This window comes from Heloderma suspectum, chromosome 11 (genome assembly GCF_057233095.1).
Source record: "Heloderma suspectum isolate Gila_16-S chromosome 11, 16-S_ref, whole genome shotgun sequence".
In the NCBI taxonomy this organism is placed as follows: Eukaryota; Metazoa; Chordata; class Lepidosauria; order Squamata; family Helodermatidae; genus Heloderma; species Heloderma suspectum.
Window position 1 is genome coordinate 13,968,083 of NC_139468.1, and position 27,861 is coordinate 13,995,943.

The window sequence follows — 27,861 nt, forward strand, 5'->3', positions numbered from 1 at the left end:
ATTTATTCCAGTCTGCAGTTGTTGAATTGTATAAGACTTGTAAAAATCTTTGCCCACATCATCTGTTTTGTGTGTGCTTGTGGTTTAATACAGAAATTGTCATGGTATTTCCATGTGTTCTAGAGTCTTGTGAGGCACCTTGTCAGGGCAGTGTGCCCTGAAAGCCAGGCGAAAAATCCTTCAGATAATAAATTTTGTTGTTGGTCAGTCGTTAAGTCGTGTCCGACTCTTCGTGACCCCATGGACCACAGCACGCCAGGCCTTCCTGTCCTCCGCTCTCTCCTGGAGTGTGCTTAAGTCCATATTCATTGCATAGGTGATGCTATCTAGCCATCTCATCCTCTGCCGTCCCCTTCTCCTTTTGCCTTCAATCTTTCCCAGCATCAGGGTCTTTTCCAGAGAGTTTTCTCTTCGCATTTGGTGGCCAAAATCTTTGAGCTTCAGCTTCAGTATCTGTCCTTCCAATGAGCACTCAGGGTGGATTTCCTTTAGGATTGACTGATTTGACCTCCTTGCAGTCCAGGGGACTCGTCAGAGTCTTCTCCAGCACCACAGTTCGAAAGCATCAATTCTTCGGCGCTCAGCCTTCCTTATAGTCCAGCTCTCACAGCCATACGTTGCTACTGGGAAAACCATAGCTTTGATTATGCCGACCTTTGTTGGCAGGGTGATGTCTCTGCTTCTTACTATGCTGTCTAGGTTTGCCATAGCTTTCCATCCAAGGAGCAAGCGTCTTTTAATTTCATGGCTACAGTCACTGTCTGTGGTGATCTTGGAGCCGAAGAAAATAAAATCTGTCACTGCTTCCATTTCTTCCCCTTCTATATGCCAGGAAGTGATGGGGACAGATGCCATGATCTTCGTTTTTTTAATGTTGAGTTTCAAACCGGGTTTTGCACTCTCCACTTTCACCCTCAACAAGAGGCTCTTTAGATCCTCTTCGCTTTCTGCCATTAGGGTGGTATCGTCTGCGTATCTGAGGTTGTTGATAATTCTCCTGGCAATCTTAATTTCGACCTGTGATTCATCCACCCCGGCGTTTCTCATGATGTACTCTGCATATAAGTTAAATAAGCAGGGCAACAATCTGCAGCCTTGTCGCACTCCTTTCCCAATTTTGAACCAATCGGTTGTTCCATGTCTGGTTCTTACTGTTGCTTCTTGACCCTCGTACAGGTTTCTCAGGAGACAGGTAAGGTGGTCTGGTACTCCCATCTCTTTCAGAATTTGCCACAGTTTGTTGTGATCCACACAATCAAAGGCTTTAGCGCAGTCTATGAAGCAGAAATAGACATTTTTCTGGAATTCTCTTGCTTTCTCCATGATCCAGCGAATGTTGGCGATTTGATCTCTAGTTCCTCTGCCTCTTCGGAACCCAGCTTGTACTTCCGGTAGTTCTCGGTTCACATACTGCTGAAGCCTAGCTTGTAGGATTTTGAGCATCACCTTGCTGGCATGTGAAATGAGCGCAACTGTGCGGTAGTTTGAACACTCTTTGGCGTTGCCCTTCTTTGGAATTGGAATGTAAACTGACCTTTTCCAGTCTTGTGGCCACTGTTGAGTGTTCCAAATTTGTTGGCATCAGATAATAAATACCAAATAAATAACATAAGGCTGCAACTCAGTGCATGCTTACCTGGAGAGTAAAGCTCAATCCTGTCAACACACTGCAACTTTCTTTTGGAGGAAAAGCCAGCCTGGTGCAATGGTTACCCTGTGTTGGGCCATACAGTGCTTCCTTGGGAGTAAGTCTCAATATGAGATTTACTCCCAGGAAAGTGTGCATAGGAGGGCTGCAGTCTCAGATTAAGGAGACAGGGTTCAAATCCTTCCCCTCCCCACCCTGTTGACACAAAGCTTACTGGATGTGGCTCTAGGCTACTAAGGGTGCAATCCTATGCATGTGGGGGGGGGGAGACTGACAACTCCCAGCATGCCCCAACCAGCTAGCTGGCTGGGGCATGCTGGGAGTTGTTGGACTTTTTCTCTGTCTAAACATGCATAGAATTGTGCTCTTAGTTTCTTGACCTAACTTGCCAACAGTTCTTGAATTACTGCCCTCCCCCTTAGATACTATTTTCCGAAGACAGGGGGGTGGGGAGGCATGATTTGACTAAAACTGGGGGGAGAGTCAGAGATTAAAGCGTGTGAATTTCATTAGGGCCTTCCCTACTTTTCTCTCTCTTCCATAATTCAAGCAGTGGCTACCTCACAGGGTTCTTGTAGGGATAAAGGAGGTAACATCAGAAGAGCCCCAAGGCTGGATCGGACCAAGGGTCCATCTCATTCAGCATTCTGTCCACACAGTGGCCAACCAGTGGCTCACAGGAAAACCACAAGCAGGGCACGAGTACAACAGTGCCCTCCCACCCATGTTCCCCAGCAACTGGTGTACAGAGGCATAATGCCTCTGATAGTGGCGTAGTGGCAAGAGTGTCGGACTGGGAGCCGGGAGATCCGGGTTCTAGTCCCCACTCGGCCACGGAAGCTCACTGGGTGACTTTGGGCCAGTCACAGACTCTCAGCCCAACCCACCTCACAGGGTTGCTGTTGTGAGGATGAAATGGAGAGGAGGATTATGTACGCCGCCTTGGGTTCCTTGCGAGAGGCAAAAAGGCGGGGTATAAATGTAATAAATAAATAAATAAATAAATAACATACCAGATGAACTACCTCACCGACTTCCCTCGCCCCCCCCCCCCGAACTTTTAGGCTGGCTACGGGCCTGTCAGGACTAGTAGCCATGGAGAGCCTTCTCCTCCATTTGTGCAATCCCCTTTTAAGGCCATCCAAATCGGTGGAGGGAAACTACGCAGAACTCTGTTGTCTTCTGCTCCTTGTTGGAAAGGGATGAAGGGGGAAGATGGTAAATAAATAAAATGAAGTATTATTATTATTAACAACAACAACAACAACAACAACAACAAGATTTAGCTGCCCGCGCGTGCTGTCGATCTCGGCTCCCTTCTTTTCTGCATTTCTCCTCCCTTAATACGCCTCCGCTCGTCCTCAGCAAAACTTCTCGCCTCTTTCCGCGTGTCGATGCAGCCGCTCCTGGCGGGACCCGATTGGCTCGGCGCGTCCCGAATCCAGAGTACGCGGAGGCTGGGCACCCCATTTCTGCCTTTCGGCTCCTCCCCTTCCCCCGCCCCTCTCCGTCCCTCGTGCGCCTCATCCTCCGGGCGCCCCTCGCTCCTTCCTCCTCCTCCCGCCGGCTTCCTCCTCTTGCGATGCGGGGAGGAGGGACCGGTCGCCGAGCACGCGCGCGCGCGCCAGAGACTTCGTTTCAGACGAGGGAAGCGGCCGCGGTGGCTCCGGATCAAGCTCGCGTTACTTTCTTCCAGCCGGCGGCACTGTCGCGTGAAAAGGGGGAAGGGAGAGGAGGCCGCTTCTTTTTTCTTTCCTTTCGGGTGCGACTTCTTAAAAAAGAAGACAAGAAAAGGAATCGTGATCCAAGAAGGGAAGTGGATCCGGATTAGCGCTTGCTCCGGATCGAAGGAAGCGGGGACCCTCGCCGCCGTGCCGGATTCGCTGGGATCTTGCCTGGAGCAGTCCGGGGCTGAGCCCTCCCCCTCCCCCCGACATCCGGCGCTCGCCGGGCTGGCTCGATCCGACTGTGGGGCGGCGTGCGGGGCGCCCCGCGTATGCAGCGTCGTCGCCCGGCGTGAGACCGATTAAAAGCAAATCCAGAACCTCGCCCCCCAGCCCGCCACCCCACACACCCAACTCCTTCCGAGCCGCCCAGGGTGATTCCCCAGCCGCCCGGGGGAGTAAGATGCGCTTGTGGGGGGCAGGCTTACCTGCGGGGAGCGACGGAGCCAAAGGCCGGCAGCTCCAGGTAAGAGCGACTTCCTCCGCCCGCGCGATCCCGGCGCCTTTCCCAGCGATGGAGAGCTCAGGATCGCCCCCCGTCCCACCCCTCCACCCCGCCTTTAGGGATCGTGGCCTTTGCCTGCCTCTGTGGCTTCCTCCCTTTCTCCATGTGACTGCATGGCCTCCCCGCTCGGAAACCAGCCGCGCATGTCTACTCGGAAGCAAGCCCCGTTGGTTGCCCAGTGGAGCTTTACTCGATTCAAGGCTGCCGTCCTGCCTATACACCCTTTCCCGGGAGTAAGCCTCATGGAACTCGATGGAACTTACTTCTGAGTAGGCGTTCAGAGGATTCCAGTGCAAGTGTGTGTTTAGGGTTCGGTTCGGAGCTGCGGGCAAGCGCATGCCACACTTCTTTGGAAGCAAGCCCCACGGAGTTCGTGGGACTTACTCCCGAGTAAGACGCGCGTAGGGGCAGGCTTGGCCCGGGAAGCCGTGATGGCCCCGAGTCAAGCGGCTAGTCCCCCCCTCCCCATTGCTAAGCCTTCTTGTTGCATCACTGCACTGGAGGGGGGGAGGGGAGGCTTGGAAGAGCACCCAGGTGTTCCGGGCGGGGGCGGGGGCGGGGGGAGTGTTTGGGTTGGTGGCTGGCGGGGAGTGTCTCCTCTCAGATAAACAGAGCCTTAGAAGAAGGAGAAGAGGAAAATAAGAAAGTCAGTTTAGTCTGTTAGTCTGTCTGGAAGGCTGCCAGAGAGACTCGATCCCTGCAAGGGGATCCTTGAATACCAGGATCAAACTGCCCTCTTTCTCCTCTGTGGCTTTTTACAAAAAGGGAGTTGGAAGAGCATATTTATTTATTTTATGTGCTATGACTTCATTTAGTCATACATTTATATCCCGCCTTGCAGGGCACTCGAGGTGGCTTACACAGTCCTCGGCATTTTGTCCTCACAACAACCTTGTGAGGTAGGTTAGGCTGAGAGGCAGTGAGTGGCCCAAAGTCACCTAGTGAGCTTCATGGCCGAGTGGGGACTAGAACTGGGATCTCCAGAGGCCCAGTCCAACACTCCAGCCACTATTCCACGCCGAGATGCTCTGTGATCCAAAAGCAACATCTGTCCAGTTAAGAGGAAAAACAAACTAGCATGCGTATGTGTCTCTCTGCCCCACACGCTTAAAAGCCCCCTGGGAAACTTCTAACATAGATGTGAAAAGTCTGGTTGTAAAACAACTCTGTACGTGCTTGTAGGGAGCCATTTCTCTGTTACTGCTCTGTGGGCTAGAGCTTTACTCAGATCAAGGCTGCAGTCCTCTGGGTGCCTGAACTGGATGTCAGCTCTGTGGAAGACAGCAGGGCATAAATTTCTGAAGAACTGTACCTGGCATTGCTACTTTGCAAGTCCTGGATGCGTTTGCAGTTCCTCGGGTCTGCTGGCTGCTTAAAAGAGCAGAAGAAATAACTGAAACTCGCCCCTCTTAGCAGAGTTAACACAATCCCGCCCCAATGGAAGCCTGGTTTTCATCTGCTCCTGACAAAGTGTTCTGTGTTTTTATATTGTGACACTTTCCGCCCTCCCCCACAGTTGACTGTTGGGTGGGTCTTTCTTTCTTTCTTTCTTTCTTTCTTTCTTTCTTTCTTTCTTTCTTTCTTTCTTTCTTGTTCCCACAAGATCATCTGTTTCTTGTTGGATGGTTACAAAAATATCGTGGCCTTGAGGTTCCAGTTAGGCTCTTCCTGGCCATTTATGGATTGCCCAAGTTAAGCGTGTGGTTTATAGGGAGGGTGTGTGGGTGTTGCGCACGCATGAGCGCATGGATCTATAGGGCTGAAAAACTGTTCTTCTGCAGACACGTGGCCAGCTCTGGTTGAAAGCTATACGTTGCCCTACCAGTGCATCTGTGGGCAGCGCCTCAGCCGCAAAAGCGTATGTTTGCTGTAACTATAGTACTCGTGTACACAAATGCGCTGGGTGGGCAGAGCTTAGGAAATGCCATTGGTGTGAGTGCGGCCGGGTAATGATTGGACCAGGAGCACGAGGAAAATGTTTGGCTTTGTTGCTCCATGGACGTCCACTCCAGAATCTCACAAGAAAGTGCACACACCCACAGAGAGAGAAAGAATGGGGAAAGAGGATGTCTTTTTGTTGCACTCAACCAAGTAGTTTTGATTGGCTGTTTTGTGTTTTGTAATTTTTCCAGAGGCATACAGTTGCGAGGGGTGGGGGTGGGGGATGCTATCCTTACTTGGAACTCAGCTCCCCTGAATTCAGTAGGGCTTATTCAATGTCTGTGGGATTGCTACGTCCAGTGCAATCCCGTGCCCTGCTGTACTGTAATTAAGTCAAAAGTATGTGCAACTGAAACGGCCTTATACCAAGTTAGATTTTTAAAAGTGCATCTGCACTGTCTGGCAGCCGTTTTCCAGAGTTTCAGACAGGCTTTTTTTTAGTCCTACCTGGTGATGCCGGGATCGAACCTGGGACCTTCTGCATGCAAAGCAGGGGCTCTGTCACCGAGCTGTGGGCCTTGTGCCTTTCCCCTGTTTACCCCTGCCTCTGCTTCAGGGGTGGGCAACCTTTTTTCTGTTGAGAGGTGCATTGCCTGGTGGGTGCAGATCTGCGCTGAGCGGGGCTGCAACCAGAGTTGGGCAGGGCCAGTGCCAAAAGCAGACCGGCCACCTCTTTCTGCCACCCCCTTTCCTCTGCTCCCCACTTCCTTACCATGTGGTGGGCTTCCAGTGGAGGGACAGAGTGCTCTTGCCAGAGGCCTGAAGTGTGCGCATGCCAAAGGCCGAAGACTGCACCGCAGGTTGGCCACACCTCCTCTGCTTTCTTCCTTTTCTTCAGAATTGCCTCCCTTTTCCCTCAGAAATACCTTTCTCTGTGTACAATGGGGCTTGCTTCTTAGCTGCAGTCCTGTGCATGCTTCCTTGAGGGTAAGCCACATTGAACACAGTGAGACTTACTGATGAGTAAACATGCATTGGGGCCGCGGTGGCTTAGTGGTTAAGACGCTGAACTGCAGACTGGAAGGTCGGCAGGACAGCAGTTCGAGACCCGAGTGCCGCGTGACGGAGTGAGCTCCAGTCTTCAGTCCCAGCTTCTGCCAACCTAGCAGTTCGAAAGCAAGAAATTGCAAGTAGATAAATAGGTACCGACTCGGCGGGAAAGGTAACAGCGTTCCGTACAGCGTTCAGTCATGCCGGCCACATGACCACGGAAGCGTCTTCGGACAGCGCTGGCTCTTCGGCTTAGAAACGGGGATGAGCGCCGCACCCTAGAGTCGGACACGACTGGTTGGGGACACCTTTGCCTTTACCTTTTTAAACACGCATAGGAGGATCACACTGCTGTAGTTATATCTCCTCACGCAAACAATCATAGGACTATTGTTAATAATAATCAGATGCCCTGGTTGATTACAGATAAACAATGCAGACAGCTATGTCAGTCCATTAGGAACAATTAAACGAGTATTATGTATATGTTGTTAGTGTTTGTTATAAGAGGGTTCCATCCTGAAAGTCGGCGTATAAATAATTTTAGACAGATGGCTATCTTTCCTTAAAGGGGTTAATATCAGATGTGGTAGAATGCTATGGCAGCGGTGTTTCGTGTATGATGTATTCCCCTGTCATCAGCAGTAGTTACAGCCTTCTATGCTCCACAGTAATTATGTCTATGGTTATGCATGGTTATGTGTATTCTGCCAACAAGAGTTTAGCCAGGCCGCAGCACATCAGAGGCTGGTTTCTAGCAGCTTTAACAAATTTGTGAGCTTTGGAACCCGGTTGGGTTCGTTGCCTGGCACAGATGTTAAGAGCAATGTCAAGTAAAGTGGGTGCTGTGCCATGTGCTGCCCAGCCAGACTTGGGATCTTGCCACACAGTTGTTCTGAGATAAAAGGTAGTTCTCAAGAAAAGTAGAGTTAATAGGTTTCCGGGCCAGGAGAGTTTTCCCTGGTAAAGAGGTTTTGAAGTGTATATCACTTAGCAAACAGAATAGGTCATGAAAGTGGATGATTGCATTTCCAGTGTGTGTACTAAGCTCTTGTGTAAGACAGAAAATAGGCACGGCAGGAACGGATTCTTTGTATGTTTTGTCACAGTTAACATAATGTGGGCAGGTCTGACTTTGTATGTATGTGATGGTAGAGTGTTCTTCATACAGAGGCAACACATTACTTGATACTCATGTATTGCTCACAGGCCTTAGGGGCTGCTTTACGTGTTTTTAGTATGCTTGTGGGGAAAAAATGTTATTATATGCACACAACAGATGTATGATACAGGTACACATGCTGGGGAGCTGATTAGCTGTGGATTTCCCCACTGAGAATACTGGACTAAATGGGCCAATGGTTTCTGTATAAGTGTCACATATACTCATTTAGCGGTGCAGTGTAATCTGTAGCAGAAATGTTCGTGCCTTACTGGATAAGCTGTTTGAATGGTCCTTTTCTCCTTGTGTTCAAGAGATGTTTCAGACTTCAGTGCATGCAGGAAACCCTCCTATCATCACCTGCTAGACGGTAAATGACAGTAGCTGCAAAGAGACAGAGGCGAGAAGCCCTCTCACAATCCGGTTCAGGATGCTTGTCGAATAATCTATTTTACGTTATAGGAAGCTGATTTGTCTTGGATTAGATCAGCCTAGCGTAGAAACGTCGACACTGATTTGCAGCGGCTCTCCACACTTCCAGTCCTACACGGAGATGCTGAAGATTGAACCTGGGACCTTTTGCATGCCGTGGAATGTGCTTCATCACCGAGTTACAGATCAGCATTGTGGATGCAGCCAGTGGTTCCAAGGACAGCCCCATTCCCTTCCCAGGCCAACATACAGTGATGTAAACCTCGAGACGCTTGAGGAATCCACTCTTGGCACATTGCTGTATGAAATAGCCAGATCAACACCTGTCGGACTAAAGTGCAGCTCGGAGAGCCAGCGTGGTGTAGTGGCGAGAGTGTTGGACTAGGAGCTGGGAGATCCAGGTTCTAGTCCCCACTCGGCCATGGAAGGTCACTGGGTGACTTTGGGCCAGTCACAGACTGTCAGCCCAACCCATCTCACAGGGTTGTTGTTGTGAGAATAAAATGGAGAGGAGGAGGATAATGTAAGCCACCTTGGGTTCCTTGCAAGAGGAAAAAAGGCGGGGTATAAATGCAATCAATCAATCAATCAATCAGTCAATCACACTTAGTGATCCACCAGGTTTTCTCAGTTCTCTGAATGTTGTGTCATAGTTCTCTGCAGTTTTAAACATATCAAACACTCACTGAAATTCAGGTTTTTTTTTAAAAATTTCAATCTGCAGGTTTAGTGCAGAAATAGAACAGAATTGTGAGTTGAAAATGTGCAAAAGCGGCTGGAAATGGATGAGACTTGTGCATCCCTATGGGAATCCAGGCCAGCGAAATAGATTAGCTTCGTACAAGTGGAAGAATCGGTATTCTTTGCTCAGTAGTTTGAACCATTTCTTTTGAAAGTAGGCCAAGGTGTTTGCTTGTGAGATCCCCCATCTGCAAAGTGTCTAGTGCTGGATTTAAAAGAGGACTGATGCAGATTTCTAGACGCCACAGTGAGTTCAGAAGCAGCATGGCTGGAATAGTGTCAGAATAGTTGCTGCGTTGTCTTATGTACCCACTCCAGGCTTCCTGAATTTCTCGTTTAGTGTTCATAAGTGGTATATTGAGTGCCAGGAAATCGACTTTTTGGACTCCGCCTATGTCTGCAGCGCTAAACCTAATTTTCCAGGAAATTCTACTGTATGAATGACGTGTACTTCCCAGTAAGCACAGTTAAGAGTGCCAGGCTGTTCACCAAGTATAGGGCTGTGCTGGCTGGCATTTAGAGAAATGATTAGAATCTTGTTGTTATGTTTACCATTAGGCTATTCCTGAATTTCTTAAAGGAGTGTGGATTCTTAACAGCACCATACTTGCACAACTGGGAGGTGTCAGCTGGCTTTGTTGGGTGGGGCGAGGGGGGGACAAAAAAGGGGAGTGGGGACACAGACAGAGTGCTCTCAGTGGCTGAAGAATGCTGACTGCCGATTGCAGGGGGAAATGGGAAACCAGGTGTGAGAGGAAGAGGAATGGAGAATTCTGGAGGCATTCATGGCTGGCTAGCTGGCATACTGCAACATTTTGTTACAGGTCTCCCTTTGTGTGTTTATATATGAGCACACACATATATACACACATGATATAGTTATACAGTTTAAAAGGATCATTTTACTTACACACACACACACACACACACACTTTTTAATTACACTGTAGTTTACAAGCAATGGGGCATGTGTAAAAGTACTTCCCCGCCCATTTTGACCTATGGGTTGGATGATTTGCCTTCCCTCTTAGTGGCACTGTAAATCTTGGCCTCTGGTTGATGCTGCTTCTGCCAGTCCATCATGACTTTATGGAACTTGGATAGCTCCTTCGGAGTTCTGACTGAAACCCCGAGTGGATTCATCACCCCACTGACATCGGAGCCACCAGCCTCCACTGCTGATGACAAAGGACTTTCTGGCAGCAGTATAGCGGAGACAGGGTGCAGAGGGACACAATGCCGGCGCTTTTTTTTATTAGCAGGGACGCTGACATCATTTGCCTACCTGCTCAGACTTACCCGGTTCCCTCTGAGCTTAGCTGCAATTCTCACAATGGCTGTGGGCTGGGGAGTGAATTTCCCCAGCACCGGATCTATTTTTCCTGGTTGTAATGGAAATTATTTGGGGGTGGCTTGGTCTGGAATGGGCAATTAAGGCCCATTAGCTTGACAAAAGACCTGTTCCTGGTGGAGATAAAACTGCTGGAATGGGTTTGTTGATATGGATCAACAGATATGGATCAACAGAGCTGCCTGCGCTTCTGTGGACTCTCCTCGGGGGAGTGGCTATGGGGACTGTCACGATGCACGCCTGCACTTCCATATTTGCCACTGCTCCGCTGCTAGTCGGCTGTTCCAGATCGGCTCTGAGTTGGCAGTTTGATGGTGCAAAGTGTGGGGAAGAGAGGCCCCCCGACTGCCTTATTGGTGGGTGTGGAGGAAGCGAGGCTTCTGTCTGTGCCAAGGCCTCCTGGTCATTTTTTTTCCATGGTCCTCAACGTGTGATGATACCACTAGGAAAGGACTCATCTCTTCACCGTCGCTGGGCAGGGGAGACAGGCAGGGTATGTTTTTTCTGTGTGGTTCTTTTTTAGGTTTTTCTCGCTTTGGGAGTCGAGGGGGGGGTGGGGAAAGAGGGAGGCGCCAAGACCTCCTCCTTTGTGACTTTTGATGCCCCAAGATAACCTGGGTGGCGCTCAGCAAATATTTAGCCTTCCTGCACCAGTGCGCTGCGTTTGGTTGTGAAGAGCAACTGCCCTGACTCCCTCCCTGTTGGCGTTTCTGGGAAAATCCCATCTGAAAACAGGAACAAGCCTATTGATCTGAGCTGCCCACTTCTTTCTTCACCGAGAGGTTTCAAAATGGCTCACAAAGGACTTTGCACGTGTTGAAATAATGGCAAGCGTTTCCCCTGGTTTTTCTGTGTTTCCCACCCACCCCTTCCCCCTCGCTCAGCAAAGTGACGTCAGTGGCCTGCATGAACTGGCTAAGTCTAGCCTCCCGTTTAAGGGACGGCATAAGGGTTAGGGTTGTTTTTTGTCGGAGGAAAGGACAGCTCCACCCCTTGCATTGGACACCTCTCCCCACTTCAGCGTCTGTGTCCTGCAACACACATCTCCCCCTCCTGGCCCCCAGGTTCTTTTTGATTTGACTCCTGAGGTTCCCAGATACCAAGGGGAGACAGCAGCATGAACAGGGACACAGATGTGTTTGTGTCGGAGTGGGAGATGTCATCTGGGTTTCCGCTGTCCCTCAGAATCCTTATACGTAGCTGAAGTGTTGTAGTGTGGAGTGCTCCTGTTCATGCTTCCAGGCGGCCATGTCCTCTTCCAGGATATTCCATTACATTCCCTTTCCACCCCTGGTTCTCCGTTCCTCCCTGTCCAATAGTCAGCCAACTTTCCGTGCTCACTAAGCATCCACAGTCCTCAATGGGCTGTTTTGGGGTTGTACCCCCTGCCAGGTTTTTTTTTTCCTTAGAAAACCAACCTTCCTTCCTTCCTTCCTTCCTAAACATCCATAAACAGTCATCTTTCACCCTTAAATTAAAAACAGCCATCAACATTTTACAACATTTTACAGTGCTTCCAGATGTGCAGCTCCTAGCACTATCCAGCAAAAGGCATCATGCAGCTGTTTCGTCTTTCCCTCTTTAATAATGGATTTAATAATAAAAAAGATGGCTGAAGCAGCTGGGGAAAAACACAGCAGGGTCGCCAATGGAGGCAGTAACTGGACCCTTGTCAGATTCCGTGTTTGAAGCAGGGCGGATTGCACGATGAAAGACTCAACTGGAAGCAGCTCTCATTCTGGGCAGTGCACATCCTTTGCATGCCGAAGGTCCCAGGTCCACTCCCTGGCACCTCCAGTGAGAAGGATGTCTGGTAGCTAGGCCAGGGGAGGCCACCAGGTGAGATCTATTTTGCTAACCGGAATAGACAGTTCTGGGTTCATTGCCAGCTCCAGATTTTGGGGGGCCCTTGGGCAAGATGCCCTCCATGGGGGGGTCTCCTCCCTGTGGTCACCGCTCCTCTCCAGGGTCCCAGTACCTATTCATTTGCCCTTTCCCTCTGGGCCCAATCTGTAGAACCACCCAGAGGTAGAGCACAAGGGAAGTAGAGGCTGGTGTTCCATCTCCTTGCCCTTCGCACTGCTTTCACACTCAAGAGGGCAGGTGAAAAGGCAGTGAGAGCAAGGAGCAACGGAGCCTCTGGATTTTGGCACTGGCCCCCTGCGGAGGTGTGGGCCTCGGCAGGTAGCCCAGCAATGCTGACCTGTGATGCTGGCCCTGTCTGGGCCACATAGGAGGCTGCCTTATACAAAGTCGAGGCGTATTATTTTTAATAATAATAATTTATATCTCACCTTTCTTCCATCATGGAACTCAAGGTGGCTACATGCGGTCCCCTGGTGGTCCCCCTTCCAAGCACCGACCAGAACCAACCCTGCTTAGCTGCAGCAAGGTGGCTGCCTCATTTGCCTTTAGACTATGCCCTGGGACTGTCTGTTTGTCTGTCTAACTTGGAATTGTCATCGTTGACTGGCAGTGGCTCTCCGGGGTTTGGGGTCGAGGTCTTTCCCAGCCCTGCTGATTGACCTGGAGATGTCAGGAATTGAACCTGGGATTTTCTGCATGCAAAACAGGTGCTTTGCCACTGAGTTATGTTAATCCGGCCCTGCTAGGCCAAAGGAACCACCGAATTTGGCAAATGTAAAAGCAGCCACGATGGAGCAAAGTGGGTGACAGCGATGGAGAGGTCCAGCCCTGCGCGAGCTGCTTGGAAGTTTTACTGAGACACAGGCTGGGTTCGGATGAAACATTGCGGTTAGCTGCGGCACCAGGTTGCAAATGACACTCCCGCTCAAGGGTTGTATGTCGTGTGAACCCAATGAGTGTGGTTTATGCGAAGGTTAAAAAAAACCTTGCATAACCTGGGTTCACACGACACCCCTCAAGCAGGGGTTGCATATTCAAAATGGCAGCCGCACGTGCCCTGCAGCCTCACCCATGGGTTAGATGACTCACGGTGGACCGTCGTGTTGTGCGAACTGCCCCAAGGTCATGAGACCTTGGCACCTGGGTTGATAAGGATGTAGGGAACAAATCTGCCTGTTGAGAGGCCGAGAGGAGCATCCACCCACGTCGTAGCAGATGGAGGCGCTGTAACATATTTGGGTTGTTTGAAAGAAGACGCTGATGGAGAGCATGTTGACGTGAGCTGTGTGAGGACAATGGCCAGTTAGCCTTTCTCCTGGAAACATTATGGGCATGTAGGAAAGGTGTAAGCATCATCCTGTTCATCCCCAGCTCCAAGATGGTGGAAGTTATGAAAAGTTCTGGTCCCCTCTCTGATCAGTATAAATCAAGGGTAGGCAATCTGGTGCCCTCCAGATGTTTTGGACTGCAGTTCCCATAAATCCCAGTCTGCATGGCTCATGGCCAGGGATTATAGGAGTTGTAGTCCAAAACTACAGGGTCCCAAGTTGCTTATTCATGGTATAAATGGAGATATTCAGATGTTCAGGGTCACTTGTATTACTACTATGGCAAGTGCTACACCTCACTTCTTTCCGTTTTTCTGTCCTACTCTTTTATTTTCCCCTTCCTTCCTTCCTTCCTTCGCTTGCTTGCTTGCTTGCTTCTTCCTGTTGGTCTTGTCCTGCTGGAACTCTGCTGGCTATGGATGGATCCTTTGACCCGCTGCACTGAATGGGCAGCCCTTGTCTTTATTCTAAAGAAAATGCTAGATACTTCAGAATGGCTAGGAAACACAGGTTGGCTTAGGCCAGGGGTGGGCAGGAAGTAGATCTCCAGATGTTTGGGACAACAACTCCCAGCATTCCTGACCATTGGCCATGCTGGCAAGGGCCTCTGGGACTTCCTGTAAGGAGATACTGGTTTAGGGCTCTTATTCCGGTCACTTTGTCACTGCATTACGATGCCCTTTCAGAACTATTTCCTTCTGTATTGGTTTGGATAATGTCTTACTGTCCTTGTATTGTAGGCAATCTTGTGTTGGTGGTGTGGGGTCCTTGGTTCACCTTTATTTATTTATTTGTGGTATTTATATACTGCTGAATATAATAAAATATCTTAGTGGTTCACCATATTAAAATGCAGTTTTAAAAACACTACATGAAAACACAGCATTGAAAACACTACCAACTACAGTAAAAAAAAATAAAGAAGAAGTAAAATGGAGAGGCGTAATTAATTTACAGCCCAGGGAAGGCACAGGTGAACATATGTATTTTCAGGAGGCATTTATGTGACATTTCCTGCCTCCCAAACTACACGAGGGAGGGCTTTCTACATGGTGGGTGCTGCTACCGTCTGGGTACCTCATGCTGACATTCCGTTTTACCCACTGGGGGTGGAATTTTGAGCCCTGATTAACAAGCCACAGATGGCCTATGGGTCTGATTGAGTTTAAAATAGCATCATGTGTTTATAGCAGAGTCAGGGATCTGGGCCACCACTCCAGTATGAACCTTGGAACTTACTGGCCCCATAGTCTCCCTTGGATTGCAGGGGACCCTAGCAGATATAGGTGGGCAAAGCTACTAGGCAATATTGCCCTTTTCTTGACTAGGGTTGGGTGAATCTGTCAGTTTCGCTTTCTCCACATTCAAATTATTAAAATCTCAAGTTCTTTCTGTCCTGAATAGGAAGAACGTTGTGGATTTTGATGAATTCTTATCCAAAATGAACCAAACAAAATTCTCATCTATGTGCAGCGGCCAAATTCAATAGGTTACTGCTGTTCCCAGCTTGGAGAGGGCTATGTTGTACCTGCCTGCCACACAGCTGTTAAAGATGAGGAGCTGGTATGAAAAAAGAGGTGGCAGCCTGAATTCAGCACCACAAACATGATTGAATACGTTAATCACAGTTACAAGATGGGGGATACGTGGCTCAACCACACTACAAGCGAGAAGGATCTTGGAATCGTTGTCGATCACAAGCTGAATATGAGCCAACAATGTGATGTGGCTGCAAAAAAGGCAAATGCTGTTTTGGGCTGCATTCATAGAAGCATCGCTTCCAAATCCCGGGAAGTACTAGTTCCCCTCTACTCAGCACTGGTTAGGCCTCATCTGGAGTACTGTGTCCAGTTCTGGGCACCACACTTTAAGAAGGATGCAGACAAACTGGAGAGGGTTCAGAGGAGGGCAACGAAGATGATCAGGGGACTGGAAACAAAGCCCTATGAAGAGAGACTGAAAGAACTGGGAACGTTTAGCCTTGAGAAGAGAAGACTGAGGGGAGATATGATAGCACTCTTCAAGTACTTGAAAGGTTGTCCCAGAGAGGAAGGCCAGGATCTCTTCTTGATCATCCCAGAGTGCAGGACACGGAATCATGGGCTCAAGTTACAGGAAGCCAGATTCCGGCTGAACATCAGGAAAAACTTCCTGACTGTAAGAGCAATACGACAATGGAACCAATTACCTGGGGAGGTGGTGGGCTCTCCCACACTGGAGGCCTTCAAGACGAGGCTGGACAGACATTTGTCAGGGATGCTCTGAGTTGGATTCCTGCATTGAGCAGGGGGTTGGACTCGATGGCCTTGCAGGCCCCTTCCAACCCTACTATTCTACTATTCTGTGATTCTATGAATAGACAGGGAATCAAATCCAGACTTCTAAGAGCAAAGCCCTTGGCCCTGATGGACACATCTGTCAGTTTCAGTTTCTCCAGCATTCAAATTTGCTTAAATCTCCCTTTTTTTTTGTCCCAAATATGGAGAACTTTGCGAATTTGGGTAAACTTTCAACAAAACCGAAAATAAATTCTCACCTGTCCCTGTCTTTCAGCTTGTAGAGGCCGGGTTGAATGGACTGGTGTTTGCTTTCTGATAAGACAAGCCCAACTCAGGTGGGAAAAGAAAGCAGTTGGGATTGGGGAAGAGTTGATAACGTGATATGCACCTCTGCTGTCCGCCTCTCCCTGCTGTTTGTAACTAGTGTTTTTCTTAGTGTGATGCAGAGAGAGACAGCTTCTGTGTGACCAATAGAGCCATCAAGATAATTCAGGCAAGGCTGGAAATGGATTTTCTTGAGCTAGTCTAACAGCAAGCCGTGAATGCAGTTGGTAGCCAGATAAGCTAAATGAAGGAACAGGCCTAGAACTGCAATCAATGCCAGATCCAGGTGTGTTTTTTTGGAGGGTGGTGGTGGTTCCTGGGCATGATGTCTTAGGGAGCCCCTGGTTTTGAGCAAGTTCATCTTCTTGTTCCTCTCACAACTTCCCACTTGCGGAGAACGCAAGGGAGGCAGAGAGCTCTCTTCTTTGTATCTGCCGCTGCTCACTTGCTCAGAGATGGCAGGTGAACCGGGCAACAACAGCAAAGGTGCAGAGCAGCAGGGCCAGACGACAGCGAGGGGGGGGGGTCACTGCTGGGCCCCCTACTGGGACATGGGCCTTGGCACGTGCCCAACAATGCTAGCTCCTGAGGCTGGCCCTGGTTGGGTTTTGGGAAGCGTCTGCAGAAGAATATGGAAAGGGTCTTTGCTCCCTGAAGACTGCCAACTTTTTAATCTGACGGGTGTTGCAAGAATAATGACTGAGGAGGATAGGGTGTCTCTGTTCTTGCAGATGTGACCAGTTTTAAAAGTTGGCACTCTTTCAAGGGCGGGGGAGCGATCTTTAAACTTACATACCAACTGCGTCAAGATGTACACCAGGGGTGGGGAACGTGTGGTCCACCAGTTGTCAGTGGACTCCCAGCACTGATTAGCCCCAGCCAGCATGGCCAGTGGTCAGGGATGATGGTAATTGCAGTCTGAAACATCTGAAAGATCCCCACCCCTTCCATACACAAAAAGTCAAGGAAGGTGGGGTGGATGAGTAAGTGTGCAAGAGAGGCACTCCGTTCCTTGTATTGCCATGCTTACAAACCTGGGTTATCTGTGGGGCAATGGGCCACAGATTGCAGAGAGCCATGTCTGTTGGGCCTGCTTGCATGCCCTGACCAGGAATTTTGGAAATAGTTACTATCCAATTGCCTGTGTTGTTGCATTTTTATTATCTCACGATAAACGGAAGAAAGAACATAAGAAGATCCCTGCTGGGTCAAACAAAAGGTCTGTCTAGTCCAGCGTCTTGTTTCCCACAGAGGCCAGCCAGAAGCTTTTGGCAAGCCCACAAACAGGGCTTGAATTCAATAGCCCTCCCTTAAAAATAAATTTTAAAAAACCACAGACATTCAAACATATAAACAGACAGCACCCCCCCCCCCCACACACATCTAAAACACTTTTAAACTATCAGCAATAAGAAAAAAGCCAGGACCTGATTAAAACATCATCATCTGCTGCCAAATGCCTGAGAGAAGAGGAAAGCCTTAGCCTGGTGCCAAAAAATGCCAAGCGGGCCTTGTCAGAGGGATCATTCCATAATTGGAGGGGGCCACCACCGAGAAGGCCCTCTCCCTTGTTGCTGGCTTCCAAGCCTCCCTCAGAGAAGGCACCTGCGGGAGGGCCTTAGGCGATGAATGTAATGAATGGATAGGTTTATGTGGGGAGATTTATGTTGCTCCCCAACAGCTGGAATGCAGCGGTAGGCAGCCTCTGAAAATGGAAGTTCCATTCTTAGCTGTCTTTATTAAGATCTATGTCTAGACCATGGCTTTAACTAGGCCAGGCCTTCCCCAATCTGCGTCCCTCTGGTTGTATTGGCCTCCATCGCCTATCAGCCCCAGCGAGCATGTAAGTGGTTGGGGATGATGGGAGTTGGAGGCCAAAACAGCTGAAAGAACCCAGGTTGGGGGAGGGTGATATAAGCCGACATAAGAAGGGCGCTACTGGATCAGACCCAAGATCCATTTAGTCCAGCATCCTGTTTCCAACAGTGGACAACCTGATTGCCCTGGGGAAGCCCCAGGGAAGGCATGAAGGGAATAGGAACATCGGCAGCTGCCTTAGACTGAGTCAGCCCCTTGATCCATCTGGCCCAGTATTGCCTGCACTGACTGGCAGCAGCTCCCCAGGGTTTCAGGCAAGAGATTTTCCAGCCCTACCTGGAGATGCCGAGGATTGAAGCTGGGACCTTCTGCATGCAAAGCAGGGGCTCTACCACTGAGCTATGGCCCCTCCCCTAAGCATACTCTTAAATAATAATGCCCCCCAGAGAGCTTTGTCTATTGGGTGGTGTAGAAATGTAATAAATGTAATAAGTATTTTTAAAAACAAAGATAGCTGTGCTGGTCCTTTTATGGAATTTGGGTTGGCCCTAATGAAGGTATTGCCCAACTGTGGATTTTGGATATATTTTTCAAGGACCAGTGTTTCTAGGTTCCCAACTCTGAGTCCCCAGATTATTGTCGGACTACAGCTCCCATCATCCCCAATGGTTGTCCATGCTGGCTGGGCATGGTGGGAACCCAAGGTTGGGAACCCTGGGACTAGACACTAGCAAAGGTTCCAAGCAGCCAATTCATAAAACCGATGGCACCATGCCAGCCAAATAATACGTGTCTGCGGTCCTTCAGAGCTGGGTACAAATCCAGTATATACTAGTTGCTTGGGAGAAAATAGGTTTTGCATGAGATCTAAAGGTACAGTGTTTACCATGCATATTAAGTGTGTGCAGCCTGAGGTGTGGCTAAATGCAATGTTGGAAGCCTTTCTAAAAATGTTGGCTGTAACGCGTTGCACAACTGGATGGCGCAATCACTTCTGATAATGAGTCGCATTCCGAGAAAGAGTTATACAATAAGTGATGTCATTTTCATGGAGAAGCGATGTTTTGATGCAGTCAGGGCTGCAGCAGAAAGGAAAAATGGAACTGCCAAAATAAAAAGCCCCAGGAATTTCTTCTTGCAGGATGGCTGATCTTTGTGTGTCTGTCGTGGGGGGAGAGAAATGGGAAAGGGGGTTCCAGTGGAAGCATGATAGAACATTTATGGCCACAGCCGTAGAACTCAACGACGGGTGGTAGCTATGCTGTTGCAGGTAAGGAGCTGTGCATAAAGAAAGTCACACTTAAAGAAAAAAAAAACCCTTTTAAAACCCTTCTTTTCCTTTTATCACATACTCCACGCCAGGTATACAGCACTCTGTTTGTGACTGGATCTCCCATGAGAAAAGCATCTCTGGGATGGTGGTGGGTTACATCATAGTTCTGGGGGTAGGGGGTTTAATCCTTCCCCTCTTGTCATTTTCCCAATAGAAGTTTCCCCTCCACTCCAGCATTCTACTGTTTTTTCCTCCCGTGAGTTAAACATACGGGTATCATATGGGCTACCTGTGTGTTTTCCCCTGCGGGACAAGTGTTCAACGTAGGTGGGGGTTCAGCGTAGGTGGGGGTAATCAAGCGTTAAATGTCCGTGGGGGTAATCTGGATTGGGATAACAATGGCATAGAGGGAAAGGGTTTAACCCCCTCCTTTCCAGCAGCGCAATCCCAGTCCAAGGCCCCGCCCCCATCTGGAGCTGGTTTTAGCTTTGAAAAACAACAACAACCCTGCAGAGGATCCAGTTTGGGTCTCGCATCATCTCCTCTAGTTTGGTCCTCAGTTTACGGTTTGAATCCCCGCCATGTATACCTTGCGAAGAGATAACTCCCTGGAAAATACCCTGATGCTGGGAAAGATTGAAGGCAAAAGGAGAAGGGGACAGCAGAGGATGAGATGGCTAGATAGCATCACCGATGCAATGAATATGAACTTGAGCATGCTCCGGGAGAGAGCGGAGGACAGGAAGGCCTGGCATGCTATGGTCCATGGGGTCACGAAGAGTTGGACACGACTTAACGACTGAACAGCAACATGTATACCTTCTGTGTTTATTACCCGTAAGGAATGCAATTTTATTGAAATTCCGGCTGAACATCAGGAAAAACGTCCTGACTGTTAGAGCAATACGACAATGGAACCAATTACCTAGGGAGGTGGTGGGCTCTCCCCCACTGGAGGCATTCAAGACGAGGCTGGACAGCCACCTGTCAGGGATGCTCCTGCACTGAGCAGGGGGTTGGACTCGATGGCTTTGTAGTCCCCTTCCAACCCTACTATTCTATGATTCTATGAAAAACCTAGAATGGGTATAACAAAATTAACATGCTTTCCGCATCCAGGGACATGGGGAAAGCGGAGAGGAGAGGCGGTGCATAAGAGGCAAAGATTAATTCAGCAATTACTTTTAGGATTTGTTTTTTAATGTAAGCTGCTTTGGGAGGATTTATTGTCCTGAAAGGCATCCTAAAAATGATTTAAATTATAAATCAGGAATGTTGAACTTCGGGCCCAGGGCCAATTCTGGCCTACTTGGGATCTCATCCTGGCCCTTCAGGGTTCTCCAAATGGTCTGCCCCCTTTCCCTGGCCCTGCCCCCTTTCCCTCGACCCCGCCCTCTTCCTTCCTGGCTGCTGATTCTTTGGTGGTTTCCTGTCTTTTGCATCCCCTCCCCTTTCTAAAAGATTGAAATGTCTCTCCTAAGGCTTCATTACTGGCAGTAAGGGCTTTAAGCTAAAATATGTAGTTATTTTTGGTCCTACCTGCCCACTGCTGGAACACAGCCTCTGCGAACTTCTCCAAAATGGAATTCAGCCCTCGGTTTGAAGGAGGTTCCCCACTCCTGTACTACAGAATATATAAATATATATAAATCAGCCTTTGGTGATTATGTACTAAATGGTTGTGCAATACGAGAAGTAAATGCAGGAATGACGTGGCACATCAACCCATGCTCCCTCCCTGCCTTCTCACAAATTTTCATCCCATCGCCCCTCCCTTCCCTCCCCCTTTATGTGTGACATACTTTACAGCTGACCCTTTTTTTTTGACAGCTGGATCCACAATGGAGGCTACATAATATTCACCACCTGAATTGTGATGTTGACATTTTTTTAACACCGTCGTCTACAACAGCCAACATTTGTTGTGCATGATAATCTTGGGACTGGACTGGTTTGTACGGTTGGTCGACTAGATTTGGCCGTGGGAAGCAGAGGGTGCATCCATGCCTGGCCTGCCCAGGGTGTTTGCCTTCTTCCAGATTGCCTTTGGTTGCCAGGCTACTGGGCATCCTTGCATGGGTACAGCATTTCGTTAGGTTGCATGCACATAAAATCCAATACGCTCAGGTTCAAATTATGTGGTCAGTTTCCCAGATTACCTGGGATATCGATTGCATTTTTCAGGCCTTTGGCACATATGCCCTAATAGGAAGTTATGAACATCCAGCACCCTTGGATGTGGGGCAGCTATGTAGTGAAAGAAGGTGCAGTTTCACTCTCCCCACCGCATCTAGGAGAGTAATCACCCTGATCAGGTCCAGATTGGGTTTGAGTGGCTGTTGGTGCATGAAACTGGAGCTTTGGGGAACGAAACTTTTGTGACCATAAAAGTCAAGGCTTTTAGTGAAGTCTGGCCATGAAATTGACATTTTTCAGCCTTATTCTTGACAATCTTGTGTTGTGACATTGGTTATTGTGAGTTTGTGTTTTCATGTGTCTTTGTACATTTTTTTCTGTTTAGTAGAAATGGGTGTGATCTAGTTAGTTCTGCTCATTTTATGACCCATTTAAAGAGTTAAGCATTTGGTTAAATGGGACTTGCAATGCAATCCTGTGCATGTCTACTTGGAAGTAAAGTCCTATTGGGTTCAATGGGACATACTCCCAGGTTAGGTATGTATCGCATTGCAGGCTTGAAAGTGCTTAATATCGGCTGGCTGGCCCTTAAAAGTCTTCTGCAGCCAAGAGGCCTAGTAACTTATTCCCCTCCTTTGATATTGAAGCTTTTCATGTGTTGTTAATGATAGGTCTGTGTAGATCTGGGTTGCAGGCTGTGGATTCAGCTCCCTAGATATCTTGCCTGATGCACTGATTTGATAGCGATAATATTCTGATCCTGGAACGCGGCTCAGTTCCATTCATTCTTAGAAAGAAGCAAGATAATTAACATCTCCTTACAGACTTGGAAAGCTGTTAGACTTAGAGGGTAGTTGATGTCCAGCTGTGAACTTGGGAATTCGAGCCTGTTGCAACTTGGCTTCCCTTGTGAGGACCTGACACAATCTGGCTATGAAAGTGGTTGCTGGTGCTCTGACCTAATTGTGATTCTCTTGTTAAACCGGGTCACTGATGAGGCAACCATCTCTTCAGGCTATACTGTTTGGGGCATGGGGGGAAAAGGTGAGTAGAGGTAAGTTAGGGATCAGGGAGTGTTGATGACCCCAAGGCTTCCGCGCTTACTCATCTTAAGAACTCAGGCAGGGCCAAACTAGACAGTATGTGTGCGTGTGTGATCACATATCTCTGTTTCCCCATTTAGCAGCAACCGTGGAGTGTGTGTATTCTGGAGTCTCCCGCATGGTACCTGGAGGCACCAATGTGCCCACAGACAACTCTCTTGTGGTCCACCAGACTTCCTGCCTCTCCTGCATGTGATTTTATTATTATTTCTTTGTTTCGTTATTTTAAAAAGAAAACAAAACTGAAAACTAGCAGGCTGGCCTGCTGCAAAGTGAAGCGGTGCCCTCCAGTGCCATCTTTATGTGGGGTCACCTTATGCTTAGGTTCTCAGGCAAGTTACGCTTCTTTTAGTCTCACCGGTTTGGCTTCTGGGAAATGAGTGTTCTGTGACCAGCTATGAATCTTCTGTGTTCACCGTGGCAGCCATTTTGTAAATGAGCAAGCCCCCCCAGAAGCCATTTTGTGAGAGCACCCAGGAGACTCAAAATGTCAAATGTGCCTCCTGGCCCCCAAAGGCTGGGAGGCTTAACTCTCTCCCTCCTCCCTCTGTCCTCTGGCTCTGACAGAAATTACTCTGCCCCCCCACCCCCTTGCCAAGCTGCTATTAGCCATAGTGTCGTGCCTCCATTTGGGGATGGAAGAGGACCCAGAAGGCCTCAGCCTGAGCGTGTTTGGGGAGGGGCCCAGCACATGGGCAGGCAGAAGACCTCTGCAGCTCGACCCTGCTGGCCTCACTTATCAATCAGCCTCTGCATAAAAGACAAGCCTCAAACCCAGTTCAGGTGCTGGAAGCAATGCTTGATGCTCATCCATAGCAGCAAACAGTCCTGCCAGCTCCTGGACCTGGCTTTGATTATTCTCGAACCCAGAACGGCTCTGACTATTCTTCAGCACGTCCTTATACCTGGTTTTGTTTTCCTTGGCTTCAAGCTGATACTCTTGGCTTCTTGAGCACGGACTGTGTAACGACCAGCATTAGCTGCTGCTTATCACTCAACTATAGTAATTTATGGCACATAGTGGGGGGTGGGGGGCCCTAATGGCACCAGTGGCACCTTCCTTCCCAACGCAAATTGTAGATTGGGGAGTGGGTCATTTTCATTAGGACCATAGTGTGTGTGTATGTGTGAGTGTGGCAGCAGGGAGGTTAAACCGCTACCCAGGAGCACTTGCAGTAGAGCGTTTAGTGACTCTGGAATGCATGACCGGTTGTCATCAGGCAGGCTGCCAGGGTTCTGACGTTCAGATGTCTTCTCAAGGCCCATCTCTTCACGTGGGCCATCAGATGGTCTCTTTGTCATGGATTCTGCACTGGCACTCTAGCCTCCATTCCACACTGTCACTCACCAATATAAACACATCACTATTGCAAAATGGCAAATGTCCAAATGTTGTAAATATACAACTTTCTACTCCTGTCCTACACCAGACTTCGGAGAGTCACATTTTGCCTTAATAAAAGGCTTGTAAAAATCACCCCTCTTCCCAGAAAATGGCAGGCAGTGGCCTGGTTCACACATCACAACATCCCAGTTGTTGTTTTAAAACCTGGTTTGTTGTGAACATGCCAGCATGCGAATACATGCTGCTTGACCACTTCTGCTGTGAGCGTGAGCAGCTAAACCTGGATTGTATACCATGATGACGTATGAATCAGTGACTCTGGCTAGCATGCTTGCTTGTTCACAACAACCCAGGGTTGTTATGATGTGTGAACTGGGTCAATAGAGTTTAATGCAGTTAATTGAGGATTTTTTTAAAAAAAGGTTAAATAAGGCACTGAAGTTACTACGTAACAAATATGGTAGAATATCTTGGAGACAAAATTATTTCAACACAAACTTTAGGGAATGGCTAATGGTGAAGATTGGAAGCCATTCACCTAACCTCTTAATGGCAACAGGGGAGAGGGCCATCCTGGTGGTGGCCCCTGATTGTGGAATGCTTGTCCCACTGAGGTCCACCTGGCTCCATCTCTTCCATGGCAGTATAAGCCTTTCCTCTACTCCCAGACATTTTATGGCATGGGATGTTTTTTTTTAATGTCAGTTGTTTTATCAGGTCCTGGTATTTATTGGTACTGTTTTTTTTAGCAGTTTAAATGTTTTAAATGTTTTGTATATTACTGTTTTTATATTATGTTTTTATCCTGCTATCTTTTGGGTTGTAATTCTTGTGAACCACCCATAGAGCCTGGACTATTGGGCAGTTTAGAAATGGAATGAATGAATGAATTTTGCTTGAATTCAGTCAATAGAATGAAGGGGTGTAAAGAATAAAAACAAATGCACAATGTCAGTTTTTCTCATGAGTGGCCAAGCCATGAAATAGTTTTGGAACTTGGGCTGAGGCTGCAATCCTTGACTCACTTACCTGGGTGTAAGCCCATTGAACACAGTGGGACTTAACTTTCAAATAAACACGCATAGGATTGATCTTTAAAAGTAGCCAAGGATGCAATCCTATGCGTGTTTATTATTATTATTTTATTATTATTTATTACATTTCTATACAACCCCATAGCCAAAGCTCTCTGGGTGGTTTACAAAGATTAAAAACTATTAAAAATACACTACAGAAAGTTTAAAAACCATTTACATAAAAACACAAACAGGCAGTACATATAGAGACAACATATATCTAAAACAACTTTGAGCAATCCGCCATAACTGTAAGACAAATGGTTAAACTCATCATAAGCTGCCAAATGCCTGAGAAAAGAGAAAGGTCTTACCTGGCACCAAAAAGATAACAATGTTGGTCCCAGGCAGGCCTTGTTGGGGAGATCATTCCATGATTGGGGGGCTGCCACTGAGAAGGCCTTCTCCCTTGTTGCAGCCTTCCGAGCCCCCCTCAGAGGAAGACCTTAGACAGAAAACCTTCTGTTTAGACAGAAAAAATCCTACTCCTAGCATTCCTCAGAATTTCTTAGCCAGTATGGCTGTAAGACTTTTTTTCCTGTTGAAACATGCATTGGATTGCACCCTAGGTTTTTAACCATCTGCAGGCTCCAAAGGTTAGTGCGGAGGGGAGCAGGTGTTTGCTGCCGAGGTAGAATCTGGCATTCCCAGGCAACAAGGAGACATTTTTAAATGCTGCTAGCTACACGGAAAGTCCCTCCCTCCCACACGACATTTTGTGGTGACTTTGGACTTGCTGAGAGAAGCTGACACCCAAAATGCAGTCAGGGCCAGAAATATTGGAACAAGGATAACTGTTTTGGCAGTTGGCCTCTGTTCACCACCACATTGAAGTTGAAAGGAAACACACCCAGATGGGAGCGAAGTCAGGACTTTCAGCTGTAATTCAAGGGGTTTGACAAAAGTGGGGTGCTAAGCATTCAGGAAGGACAGCCAGTGGCATACACACACACCCATCATTGGTGGCTCATAAGTAATGGAACGAATGGCTGACAAGCAGCTGCATGGCCAGGTGTGGCCTCTTTCCTGGGTACCCCATGACCAATCAAGCACATAAAAGGCCTGGAGGTGGTTCCGAGTGTTACATTTGCATTTGGTAGCTGTTCACTGGAACTCCCAACATGAGGTCCAAAGAGGTGTCCAATGCGAGTGAAGGAGGGCATCATTAGGCTGAGGAAAAAACATAAACCCATCAGAGAGATAGCAAAAACATTGGGAGTGCCCAACACAACAGTTTGGAACATCCTGAAAAAGAACGAATTAACTGGCAAGCTCAGCAACAGCAAAAGGCCTGGCAGACCACAGAAGACAACTAAAGGGGATGACCACAGAATGCTGCTCATGGTGAAGAGGAACCCTTTCACAACATCTAGCCAGGTCAAGAATGCTCTTGAGGAGGTAGGCATGTCATTGTCAACATGTACAGTCAAGAGACAGCTTTATGAATGTAAATACAGAGGCTTCACAACAAGGTGCAAACCACTGGTAATGCTCAACAACAGACAGACCAGGTTAGCCTTTGCCAGCAAACAGCTAAAAAAGCCTGCTCAGTTCTGGAATAACATTCTTTGGACTGATGAAACCAAGATTAACTTGTACCGGAAGGATGGGAAGAGAAAAGTATGGAGGAGGAAAGGGACAGCTCATGATCCAAAGCATACCACATCATCTGTCAAACATGGTGGAGGCAGTGTTATGGAATGGGCATGTATGGCTGCCAATGGAACTAGGTCACTGGTGTTTATTGATGACCTGACTGCTGATAAAAGCAGCGGGATGAATTGTGAAGTGTATAGGGCTGTACTTTCTGCTCAGATTCAGCCGAATGCTGCCAAACTGATAGGACGCCGCTTCATATTGCAGATGGATAATGACCCAAAACATACAGCAAAAGCTACCCAAGAGTTTCTCCAGGCAAAGAAGTGGGATGTTCTTCAATGGCCAGATCAGTCACCTGATCTCAACCCAATAGAGCATGCTTTTCACTTACTGAAGACAAGACTGAAGGCAGAAAGACCCACAAACAAGCAGCAGCTGAAGGCAGCTGCTGCAAAGCATCTCGAGGGAGGAACTCAGCATTTGGTCATGTCCATGGGTTCCAGATTTCAGGCAGTCATTGACTGCAAAGGATTTTCATCCAGGTATTCAAGGCGATCCTTAAGTTTGAAATGATGTTGGTTTGTTCCATTACTTATGAGCCACCAACGATGGGTGTGTGTGTATGCCACTGGCTGTCCTTCCTGAATGCTTAGTGCCCCACTTTTGTCACACCCCTTGAATTACAGCTGAAAGTCCTGGCTGCTCCCATCTGGGTGTGTTTCCTTTCAACTTCAGTGTGGTGGTGTACAGAGGCCAGCTGCCAAAACAGTTATCCTTGTTCCAATATTTCTGGCCCTGACTGTATGTGGTTGCTAGACATCTAGGGGTCTTTGCAAGAAGTCACATAGGGGGCTTGTGCTGGTGGATGATTTCTTCTTAGCCAAGCTTTTTGCTGACAGTCTCATTTCAGTGACGCTGCCTCACTGCAAAGGTGTGACTGTGGTGGCCATGTTTAACTAATACAGTCATGAGTCAGTAGCTTGCAGTGCCTAAGGGCACAATCCTATCAGGATAGGCGGCAGCTCTGAACTCTGAGGCGACTGCCTATCCAATGCAGGGCAGGAGAAGCACGGAGGGGATTGTTCCCTCCATGCTTCAGCCACCCCAATCGGCTGTCTAGCCACGGGAAGGCGGAGCGGGGGGGGGGGGGGAAGCGCCTGCCGATGCATAGGAAGTGTCGGAACGGCATTTCTGCCCGCCCCCAGGAATGCCCCATTTTC

At 48.3% G+C, this 27,861-nt stretch overlaps 1 protein-coding gene across 5 annotated transcripts in view; it reads left to right on the forward strand.

Moving 5' to 3' along the window:
- The first annotated feature begins 3,169 nt into the window (after positions 1-3,169).
- Positions 3,170-27,861, forward strand: part of PRMT2IP (PRMT2 interacting protein) — a 47,375-nt gene continuing 22,683 nt past the window's right edge. For 3 of the 5 annotated variants that reach the window (XM_084816924.1, XM_084816927.1, XM_084816926.1), the window contains exon 1: positions 3,170-3,838. The gene's annotated coding sequence lies outside the window, so the exon portion shown is untranslated. Of the gene's footprint in view, positions 3,839-15,835; positions 19,380-21,212; positions 25,978-27,861 lie in introns of those variants that run through there. The other 2 variants (XR_014785328.1, XM_084816925.1) reach the window with 2 other exon arrangements.